This window comes from Grammomys surdaster, unplaced genomic scaffold, assembly GCF_004785775.1.
Source record: "Grammomys surdaster isolate TR1022 unplaced genomic scaffold, NIH_TR_1.0 126109, whole genome shotgun sequence".
Classification (NCBI taxonomy): Eukaryota; Metazoa; Chordata; class Mammalia; order Rodentia; family Muridae; genus Grammomys; species Grammomys surdaster.
Window position 1 is genome coordinate 3,928,344 of NW_021620917.1, and position 12,077 is coordinate 3,940,420.

Sequence of the window (12,077 nt, forward strand, 5' to 3'; positions counted from 1 at the left end):
GGGGGGGGGGGGTGTGGTGGGGGGGGAGGTCTTGCAACAGGGAAGCCACAATAACAATCCTATACATGTATCCTTTTTCTGGAACATACTCTATATACTATCTTTGTCTTACGGTTTTTTTTTCTAACATGTTAGTCCTGTCTCTACAAGTAGACTGAAAAAGTTTTAAAGCTGGAAAGTACGTTTTTGAAAAAGATTTTCCCCCCACTTCCTTTCACAGTTCCTTAACAACGGGCCAGGCTTACACCACATGCTTAATAAAATGTTGTTCAGAATGTGTGACTTGAGGCAATTGTTTCTATGTCTAGCAGAAGGTAGTCCAAGACTACAACACTATTTCTAAAAGTAGAGTCTGTTGAGAGCCAGAAAGCAAGGTGTGCAAAGGCTTATGGTATAATCCTTTGGCAAAGAGCACCGAGGGCTGTGTAATTCACTAGCACAGAACCCAGTGAGGAAGGAGATACGGGTAAAGAGTAACTAAAGACTCATAATACCACATCTCTCCAGAATGTTAGTCAAAGTCTAAAAGAAGAGTTTGAAGATTAGAGAAGAAAAAAAACTGAGAAAACTGCTCAACACTATCACATATACCTCAAGTAAAACCATCTGTAGTTACATGTAATTTTAAATTTGATTATTTTATTGTTTACTTTTTAGTTTTTAAATTTTTGAGACAAGGTTTCTCTGTGTAGTTCTGGCTATCCTGGAACTCACTCTGTAGAAAAGGCTGATTTCCATGTAAGAGATCCACTTGTCTCTGCTTCCTTGAGTGCTGGGATTATAGTTACCATGCCTGGCTAAATCTGAGTATTTTAAAAGGAAAGGAATCTTTACTCAAACTTCAATACAAAAGATTTCCATTTGTTGCTTTGTTGAAATATCACATTGTTTCTGAGGTCTGTGAGAAAAGTTAGCCTAATGTTCTCACAGTGTGGTGTTGCAGCTAAGAGGCAGAGACAGGCTAACCTTGATGATTCTGAGGCCTGCCTGGTCTACATGGAAAGTTCCAGGCCAGCCACAGCTAGGTTGTGCGATCTTGCCTCAATAACAACAAAGATTAAAGGAGTGAAGTCCCAGGAAATATTTACACTTTCGTGAAAGCTGAGCCAGCTATCAGGAAAAGCTTGTTTTGGTCTTATAATAAAGCAGCCGGATGTCCATTTCTTCAGGATGCCCTCCATCAGTCCTGTTGATGGCAGGCTACACAGGCCTGGGAATCTCCACTGGACAACAGTTCTAATTCCTAATTCACACCAATTTAGCCAATCTGAAAGCAGAGTGTAAATATGTAAACCTCCATTTCACCTGAATTATTTGACGGTTCTAAATTGACTGTTCGTATTGCTCCCTTCGTATGAATGACTCCTTAATTGCCAGGGTTTTAACTACCTATAGTTTGAGGATTAACACGTATTAAAAAATAATGGCGCAAAATAATCCAATTTACAATACCGGGAGATAATGGTTTTGCAGAAGGAAACAGTGAAATAAGAACACTCTTGATTCCTAATATCATTTGCTGACAATCTCAGCTTTCCATCACATTAACACTACACACTTATCTTCTCATTAGTCTCTAATCTAGCTCAATCCTCTTGCCAAACCAATTATAGGAAAATTTTCAGACCTGAAGGAATTAATAGGACACTGGGACCTCATTCAGTGTTCTCATGACTCAAGCAATTAGCCAGCATTTATATATAAAATCCAAATAGTTTTCCTAAACTAATTAATGAAATGAAGGACATAAAACTTCATCAACTGGTAGCTACTCAAGCCTATGCCCCAAGAGTCCTCAAAGAGATGAGACAGTTTCCAGATGTAGGAAGGTTTATCTTGGTCAACTCAGACTAATAAGAAGAAGGAAAAACAGCAAAGTATTTATGTGATAAAGAAATATTTCATAGGTGATGCTTTGTACATTAAGCAGTTGCTATATTCTCTATGTCTTAAGTACAATATACAAGAGGAAACGGTAATAGCAGAAATTTGCATTTATATGATATTTTCTTCCAAGCTGCTCAAACTGGAAGAACATAGGCTAAGCCATTTTCACAAAATTTTACAAAAGTGCCTGGAATTTCTAAAAAGGAATTAAGAAGCTCAATTCTCTTATTTGTTTCATGTTTTCTGTGTCCTCTGAACTATTCCCTTTAGAAGTCAGAATATAACCCTCCCTGAAACATCCATGTAGGCTTCCTCTCCATTCACACCCCTAATTCAGAATGGTTCCCAATGAGTCCTGTGAAAATCTCTGTTCCCGAGGATTTCTACCTGACAACATGAGAACCTCAGACAGGTGTGCGTGTACATGTGCGTGTGCGTGTGTATGCGCCAAGTGCACACGCACAGGTCCTTATACGTGCACATGTGTGCCAGGAATGTGGAGGCTGGAGGTAGACATCTGGTTTCTTCTTCAGCTTTCTCCTTGTATTTTGAGACAGGGTCATCCCCTGGGCGTGGAGTCTGCCGACTCATCTAGAAGGAGCTAGAATGCTAGCAAACCCCAGGTTTCCTGTCTTCACCACCGTTAGCTTCCAGTTTTTATGTAAGTGTTGGGGGTCAGACTCAGTCCTTATGTTTGCATGGCAACAAGTACTTCACTGATTGATCTCCCCAGTCCCTCAACAAGCTGATAGAGACATGTTATATAGAATCCAAAAATTCACAGGTCATTAGCTCTAACTTAAAGGTTAGAATGAACAGGATACCAGAGATTTAGTTTGATCATAGTCTGTATTTCTTTACCAATACTGAGGCCCTCCAAGAATAGTCAAAGTTGCCACACTATGACATGGGACAATTGGGTACATTCAGAATCCTGCAGTCCAGTGCCTGTCAGACTTGCTCTGCCCCATACCATGACCATAGAGCATGGGCATTTTGTGGTGTTCTCTTCATGTTTTTCTAAGCTGAAACTACAGATTCAGAAGAGACAGCCTGAAACTCCATCCTGAAAAGAAAAACCCTGGGGTTCTTTTTGAGACCACTGCTCACATAAAGCAGGTTAGATCCATGGAAGGGAGCTGCCTGTGGCCACCAGTGTTGGCATAGGCACTTGAGACCCTGGCGAACGGGAGTTTATCACTTAGGAGGAAAGCCCTGATCAACTCAGTTATTTCCCTGTCTTAATTCAGACAAGCAGCTTCACCTGATCTGAAATCTCTAGAAGCAATTTCCACTTCTCTGGGAAAATGCCCAAGAGACTGTTTAATCTCTCCTTAGATAAAGCTCTCTGAAGATCAAAGAGGCCCGCTCAGGCAGAGATGTGTTTCCTCTTGATGGCTAAGAGGGAAAAAACTGACTTAAAGAACACTTCTTGGAGAACCTGAAAATGAAGAAGGGTGGAGAATATTAAGTCCGAAGAGTGGTCCATGGACACGACAAGGCATAAGCAACAAGACCCCGACAGGTACCGTTTTACCTGTGCACATGTTTTCCCTGCATGTAAGTCTGTGCACCTCTATGCATGCATTGTCCAGGGAGGTCAAAGAGAGTTTTGGATACTCTGGAACTGGAGCTACAAACCATCAGCTGTCAGCCACCATGCAAGTGCTAAGAATCAAACCTGAGTCCTCTGGAAGAATAGCCAGTGCTCTTAATACTGAACCATCTCTCCAGGCCCCCAAATGACATAATTATGTAGATAAGGTTCCAGAAGCACACTGAAAAAATTACCCAATTTCTAGGTATCAGGACTTTGGAGCTGACAGGAGACAGGGAGATAGTTCAAAATAAAGCACCTGCCCTGGAAGCCTGAGGACCTGAGTTTGGATGGCAGAACTCATACTTTTAAACGCCAGGTATGGTGGTCAGAGCTGGTTGGTCTGACAGTCTAGCTGATAGACAGAGCAGCAGGTCCAGGGAGCACCTCTGCCTTAATAGGATACAAAGGTGGAGAAAGAAGATACCAAAGATGGACCTGTGGCCCCCATCCAAGAGCTCGAGCATACACATACACACACACACACACACACACACACACACACCACATTTTTTTAATTTAAAAAAAGGTACAAAGTCTTGATTTCTACTAAAAACAAAATTTCTGAATGTCTGGAACACTCAAATACTGCAAAATTCTAAATTTAAATCAACATGTTGTTAAAGAGAAAATTTCATGGCATAGCTTCATAAAGAAAAACCCAAATATGTAAATAGTTAATAACCAGAATTTTATTAACTAGTGTCTATTATATCCTTTCAAAATAAACAACTGGGGTGATAAGATGGCCCAGTGGGTGAAAGCACGTGGCAGGCAATCCTGACAACCTGAGTTCAGTCCCCAAAGCCAACATAAAGGAGGAAAATCAACTCTGAAGCTATCCAATGGTCCCCACACACAAACATCATAAACACATAACAACAACTAATGTTTAAAAGACCATGATTGGACATAAAGGAATTACATGATTAACAAGAAAATACACTTCTATTAGGTAAGAATAACCCATGAAGAACAAAGAACTATTGAACATGTTTAAACTTTTTGACAATTTTAAGATTCCCTGATTTATTTTGTATAGATTCAAAACATTGACCCATCTACTCAGTCTTTAAATGGATGACATCACAAATTCCTGAAGTATAGGACTGCTAATAACAATCTATAAAATAGAATCTCTAATAAATTTCTGATCTGTATTCAGATTTCCCTAAGCACTGCCCCAGGACAGCAGCTAGTAATTAAGTCTAAGACTAAGCTCAAAATCCCAAATTTCACTTTGCAGAATGAGCTATAATTAAATTCCATCTACTAACAAACATTTTGTGATATTAAGTTCACCCTTAACTTCACATCAACTTATCATGCTGGGGAAAGAAGGACAAATGAAAATAAGTGAACTGATCATGATGTCTTAAACGAAACTGTAAGAAAGTCAATGTTTGCAAAGGAGGGACTACACCGTCCCCTTCATTTTAGCAACAGATGCTGACTTCCCAAGATAAAGAATTATCTTATAAAAACATAACAAATAAACATAAATTTGTAAAGGAATTGTCTAAAAGACATAAACTTATTTAGGTAAATGTATGGTTACCCTCATCCTAGTCAGACTGGCATTTCACCAGGATTCTGAGGTGCTGTTATTTTTGTTATATTTCATGTTTTACTGTCCCTTGGGGTTACAATTTTAATCCTTAGAGGACAACACTTCTCCAATGCCCATGAGAACAGCTCTTAATTATATGAATGGAAGAACTGTGCTTTGCTCAGAGGAATGGGAGAGGTAAGTAGTTAGCTCCAGGAGTGTTGCTCAGTATTTAAATTTCACCATGCTTTTTAAAGTCACTGTCATATTTAAGGCATTGTCCCATTGCGACATAGTTGTACTCATCTTTAGAATAAGTACATGTTCCCAGTGAAGCAGGCAGCAGAGTATAAAAGTATAAAAAGCGTTCCAAATTCTACCCAGCAGGTATAAGACTGCATTATTAACAGCTGAGGTTTCCGTCGAAGCCCTGTTTATTTACTATCTGTATGTTGTATATACGCACACATGACACGGAGATGGCCACATGACGGTGGATTTTAAAGGAACCAGCAAAAAGGTATGAATAAAAACAGAATTAGGTGCCACATGTTTACTCTGGACGGTTTGTAAACATCTCCAACTTCAAAATCTCAGCGCCTCCAGCCACTCAGCATGAATTTAAACACAGAGTAAGACCTTAGTCAAAATCCTTAGCTAAAAAAACTGCCCTTGTGTTGTTCAGACTCGACTCTGCTCTGGAAAGGGGTGGAAGATAATCCTCTTGACAGATTATCATGATCTTTTAAATAGTTCTGCCATTATTAGCAGATGCTACAATGGGGGAAAAACGGTTATTATTTTAGGTGATAAGCAAGAATGACAAGTAATTTTCCAGGAACTGTGGAAGTGCAACATGGCTTGAAAACAGACCGGCACGCTGAGCCAAGGGTGGAAGATGAGAGACCTGCCAGAGACAGGTATGCTGGAAGAGCCTGCAGGCCAAGCTATCACCAGCAACATACAACCACCCCAGGGAGAGACACTGTCACAGCAGGTTGGTGGTCACTTTGCTAGAAGCGGGAAACATGGGACATTTTCGTGAAACCAGAGAGGAGATGTGGCTTGCTGTGCAGTGATGCATTAAGCAACAGTATCTGGGCTGTCGCAGTGGAGCACCTTGCTTCCATACCCTGCAAAGGCACCTCCCAGAACAGGCTCAGAATCTGTCTCAGTCTCTGAGACTTCTCATGCTAGGAAGTGAACAAAAAGCAAACTTTCCCATAGTGTACACGGGCTGAGTCTATGCTGGCGGTGGACAGAAGTCACGGTGTGGCAATGTGATGAGACCCTCTACAGAGCTGTGTGTGTGAGGAAAGTCACAGTGTAGAATAGTCCATGAGCTCCAAGTGCACTTAAGCACAGAACGGACGGATGGAACTTACAAGCACTCATCTTACTCAGAAAGGTCTCAGCCGAAGTTAATCTGAGATTACACTTTGGTCGTGATTAACTAAATCCCATGCAGCGTGTTCCTATAGCATGACGGCTGACCCAGCACTGACACCCTGAAATGCACCCTACTAGGCACACTCCAAAATGTGTTAGCAAAAGCACTACTCAGAGCTGGCTCATTAGACATTCTTCTAGATCTTCTCCGCCACGGCCAGATGTCCCAAGAAGCAGAAGGTGAGAAATTCCTCTGGGCCTTCCGAATCCTCCCAGGACCATCCTACCTAAAGCCTGACAACAACCCACAATGAAGGGCCTTCAAACTCATTCCAACCAGAAATAGCCCCTGGGGTTGAAATGATAAAGCTCTCAGTCCCAGGTCACTGCCAGAGGTACCACTTCTCAGCTTCCATTCCTTCTTCTATTTAATTTTATTTCATGTGCACTGGTGTTTTGCCTGCATGTGTGTCTGTGTGAGGGTGTTAGATCCCCTGGAACTAGAGTTACAGACAATTGGGAACTGCCATGTGGTTTCTGGGAATTGAACCCGAGTCCTCTGAAAGAACAGTCAGTGCTCTTAACCCCTGAACCTTTTCTGCTGTCCCTTAGCTTAGCATCCTTTTCCAGTCGAAATCTCAAACACCACACACACACACACACACACACACACACACACACACCCTCTAATTTTCAATATACCCAACAGTCTGTGCCTCCCTTAGCCCTCTCTAGAATTAGCAATAATGCTAGCCTTAATTATATGAATATATTATTTTTTAAGTTCAATGGAAACTCTATTTCAGTGTCAACTACCAAAGGGAAAACCACTACAGAAATGTATATTTTTCTCAGTAAGGATTAATTTAACATCTAATAGAGTTAAAGTCATGACTTATTTGAAAAAAAATACAATAAAGGGAATTGAACTGAGAACTAAATATGTCATACAACTGAAATATTTCAGCCAAAGTATTTTATAAACACACACACACTTTCTCTCTCTCATATATACATCCTCTGTCCTCCCCACACAAACCAAATGTTAACAACATATTATAAATCAAATATGAAGCTTTATTTAATATAATTATTTATAAAAAATACTCGCTGTAAAAATAAATAAGTAAATAGGCTTTCCAGATGGGAATGGTGGCCTCTGTGTCTTCTAATGTTGAACGATTGACAGCTGAATGTTCTATTGAATTCTGTATGTTTTAATAAAATAATGAAACCTGGTGATCCACACCTGTAATCCCAGCACTTAGGTGGCAGAGGCAGGGGACAAAGAATTCGGAGGACATCCTGGGCCGTGTGGCAAGTGCTGAGTTACAGAGCAATTTACAGGCCAGCCTGGGATATGTGAGATCCTGGATCATTAAAAAATAAAGTTAAATTTAAAAGATTAACATTTAAAAAGTAACTAATTACATTAGTTAATTGAATACAGCCTTTCTTTAAAAAAATACAAGAACTGCAAACAAAAGACATTTCAAGTTTCAATGTTAAGGCTTTGTAGCAACAGAAGAGAAACACAATTTCCCCTGTCCTAGAGCAGCGGTGCTCTGAGACAAGCATTCCTAACTATCACTCAAGGTGAGGCCTGTCAGAATATTGCTACTCAGAAATAAGTGTACAACACACTTTGAGCTACTTTACAGCTGTTAGGTCCCAGTTAAAATACACTGAAGCTATCACAGACTGGAAAGGTTATCATAAGGGGACCACTTCATTTTTCCACGCCCTGTCATATCTGGTAAAATACCCAAATTCTCGGATGCCTAGGTGGAGTAGGACAAAAGAATATCGGGGACTTAGACACCTACAAAGGTACCAAAGAAGCCACTTCAGGTTCCAAAGTCGCTGTGAAAGTCGGTCCTCCTCATAAGTCCATCAAGGTGGGTCTTGTTAGAAAATACCAGATATGAAGGCAAAAACATGTACATCCAAATCATAGGCAGGTAGACAGGCAGGTAGACAGACAGACAGACAGACAGACAGACAGAGACAATGCTGTGTGTGTGTGTGTGTGTGTGTGTGTGTGTGTAGAGGGTTCCTGAATGGGACTTTAAAAAAAACCTCAAGAGCTAAACTCTGCCTTCATTTTTCTCCTCAGAGATTTAAGGTATCTCAAATAGACACAAAACATTCAATTTAGAAAGAAATTGTAGATACTCAGGTAACAATAATCATAATTATATAATTTATTGCCACTCTTGGGCTGGCACTAGACTCTGAACTTATCACTCATAGCATCGTGTACAATTGTCCACTTTATTTAAGAGATGTAGAAGAAATGTTTTAAGCTGTACAATAGCTTACTCAAAGTCATTGCCAGCATCAAGCCTCCAAACAAAATGGCTTCATCTATCTATCCATTCATTCATTCATCCATTCATTCATTCATTATTGATTCTACATTCATTCAGAAGTGTGTGAGCCAAAACTATATGACCCTACTTTAAATTTAAAACTGGATATGATGGCACATGACCTTAAGCCTAGCACCAGGAGGCAAAGGCAAGAGGATCTCTTGAGTTCTAGGGGAGTCCAGTCTAGGGAGTTCCAGGCCACCCACGGCTACATAGTAAGACCATGTCTCAAAAATCACTGCACTTATTTAATTATTTATCTGTGCATGTGTGTATAGGTGTGCATGTGTGTATAGGTGTGCATGTGTGTATAGGTGTGCATGTACCACACCACAGATGTCAAGGTCAGAGGAAAACATGTTAGAGTCAGTTCTCTCCTTCAACATACGGGTCCTGGGAATAGAACTCAGAGTTAGGGGTTAGGGTTAGCAGGTTGTCAGGCTTAGCTGCAAGCACCTCTACCTGTGTGAGCCATCATACTGGCTGTCCAACTATATGTCAAAGTATTATGTACTCTCTAGGTAATAAAACAGTGGAGAAAACCAAAACAGGACCCTGTTATTTCTGTCATCTGGAAAAAGATTTCCATTAAATTATTACAGAATTAAATATGAAGTTACACATATATAAAGGATTGTGAAGAACAAGAAATGTCTATGACAAATCTTAGGCAATCTCCATGGTAACAGGGTTGATTGACTTCCTGAGGAAATGATACCTGTGCCAGATCAGAAGGGCAGGACACAGCCAGGTGATGAAGCTGGTAGAAGACGAGAAAAGAATCTTACCAAAGAAGAAACACTATCCCACCAGGATAGAGAGGGGGAGAGAGAGAGAGAGGGGGAGAGAGAGAGAGAGAGAGAGAGAGAGAGAGAGAGAGAGAGAGAGAGAGCACAGAAGGTAACTGCTTGTCAATGACCCAAACCAGAAAAGAAAATTCATACCTTGTAGTCTGCATTAAGGATTGTATCTGATAGCAATTGCAAGCTTTAGGCTTATAGGGGTGTTTTTGTCTTTGAAAGATTACGTTGCCAATGATCAGCAAACAAACAGATCAGTCAGATATCTAGGACAATTGTCAAGGAAAAGGAGGATGATGGTATGGGATGTCTGGCAGCAGGAGGGACAGGGAAAAGAGATAGACAGACTACATAGACACCTGGGGATAGACACCTGGGGGGCAAGAATGTGGTAAACTGGGTTCCTGTGAATAAGGATCCCAGTGAAACTCTCAAGTTCATGGCATACACAATTAGAAAAATCACTGTGGTATAGAACACTTGACATTTGAGATGCCTTCAAAATACATAAGAAAGACCATCAAGATGGTCATTGGTAGACAGGATGGGTATCATATAAATTTCTTAAAACACAGATATAAAACCAAGACAATTCAAATGATTTCTATGGACAACCTAGGACAAGTGTATAGAATAAGACTAGAACCCCCAGAAAGCCTAACCTTGGGCAACCCTGATACTCAATGAAAGGTGGATGATGGTATTCAGTCTCTGGAAGGAGATCAAGGAGACAGACACAGATGCACACTGATGGAGAGACTAAGTCAGGAAGAAAGACTAAGAGAGACTTGCTATGAGCATTTCACAAGCCTTGAGAGTTCAGAGCTGGGCAGTCTGGCTCGGCACTGGTCTAGAAGAGGTGCCAGTCAGAGAGGCAGGAACCTCTTCTGGGGCTGACTTCACAGAGGGCACCAATCACTAGTCACTGTCTGAAGAGCAACCGTGATAGAATAAAGGTAGCAGAAACCAGGTTAGGAACAGACAAGTGGGGGAGGAGGATAGAGACCACACCTTCTGAAGATTCTGCTGTAGATAAGAAGAGAATGGTGACAAGAGAGGGAAGCTTGGGAAGGGCATGGCTCCTCTCCCACCCAAAGAGTCCCGGACATGATGGAATTGTCTCAGTGAAGGAAACAGGTTGAGTATTCAAGAATTTATAACACATGTTCCTTGGGAAGACAGGAGATGGAATTCAAGACCCAAGTGGAGACGTAGACCCTAAACATTTAACAAATCCAAGCAAGATGGTGGAAATACATGTGAGTTTGGGAAGTCAAGTTTTGGAAAGCTTAAGTGGATCTAGTTTGGGCTCAAAGGCTGTTGTTTCTTTCATGTATGAAGAAAGATGTTCAAATGAAAAAAAAAACAGACATGGGAAGGAAAAATAGCAACGGTGAGACAGAAATGAAATCTCAGAAGGTAGAGTGACTGTGGAGGAAGTGCACAGGATAAAGGGTGCTGGGGAGTGTCTAACCTGGGTTCAAAACTGGGACACTTCAGAGCCATTGCTCCTCTGTGCCCCAGACGGTCTGTTGACTTCTTCACATCATCCCCAACTCTCCCTGTTGTACAAAAAACTTCTGGTTAGTGAGAAGCACGGGAATCACAGATATGAGGAAGATACCTAAGTTTTTATGGGCTTGTTACACCACGCTGATGGCGGTGTAACAAAACCTGACTTCAGGACTTCAGCTGGGTCACAGAAACAAGGAAATAACAGGAAGGAGGTCATGTTGCTCACAGAACTGTCACAGGGACTAGAAAACCAGCTTCAACACTGGGCAACAGCCAAGACGAGAGCGTGAATGTCAGAGATAAAGAACACTTAGAGCAGCTGCTGGGGAACAGGGCTTGCACACTTCCAACCAGAAACTGCTAGAATGCCCTCCAAGGTTTATAGAACACACCAACTAATACATGGGAGTTATAATATTTGTGAAATATTTAGAATGCATAAAGAAACATGGTTTTCAAAAACTGTTCTTTAGTCAAAAATCTAGTCTTAGGACTTTAAAATAGCAAATGACAAGGACCAGGGCAATGCACAAATTAGATAACCTGAGTGGTTTATAAAGCATATTTTCATATTCATTCTCCAGTTAATAATCATGGACTAATTTTAGCTTTTTAAATACATTCCTTTTACTTAATTCATTCGAAATGACTAAGCAAAGCCACACACGATTTTCTCTAGTTCCTTTAAAACTGTGCATTCGTTCAGATAAAGTAACAAAACAAGGATAGTTCTAAAGTACAACAATGTGAAAATCCAAGTCACTAAATTTAGAAGCTGTGTAAATGAGATTTTATTATACATCCATTTCTATGACATACTATTAAACAAATTATATAACCACCGTACTTCCTCTCCAGGCACATTTCCAAACTTCTCTCTGAGACACACACACACACACACACACACACACAGAGAGAGAGAGAGAGAGAGAGAGAGAGAGAGAGAGAGAGAGAGAGAGAGAGAGAGA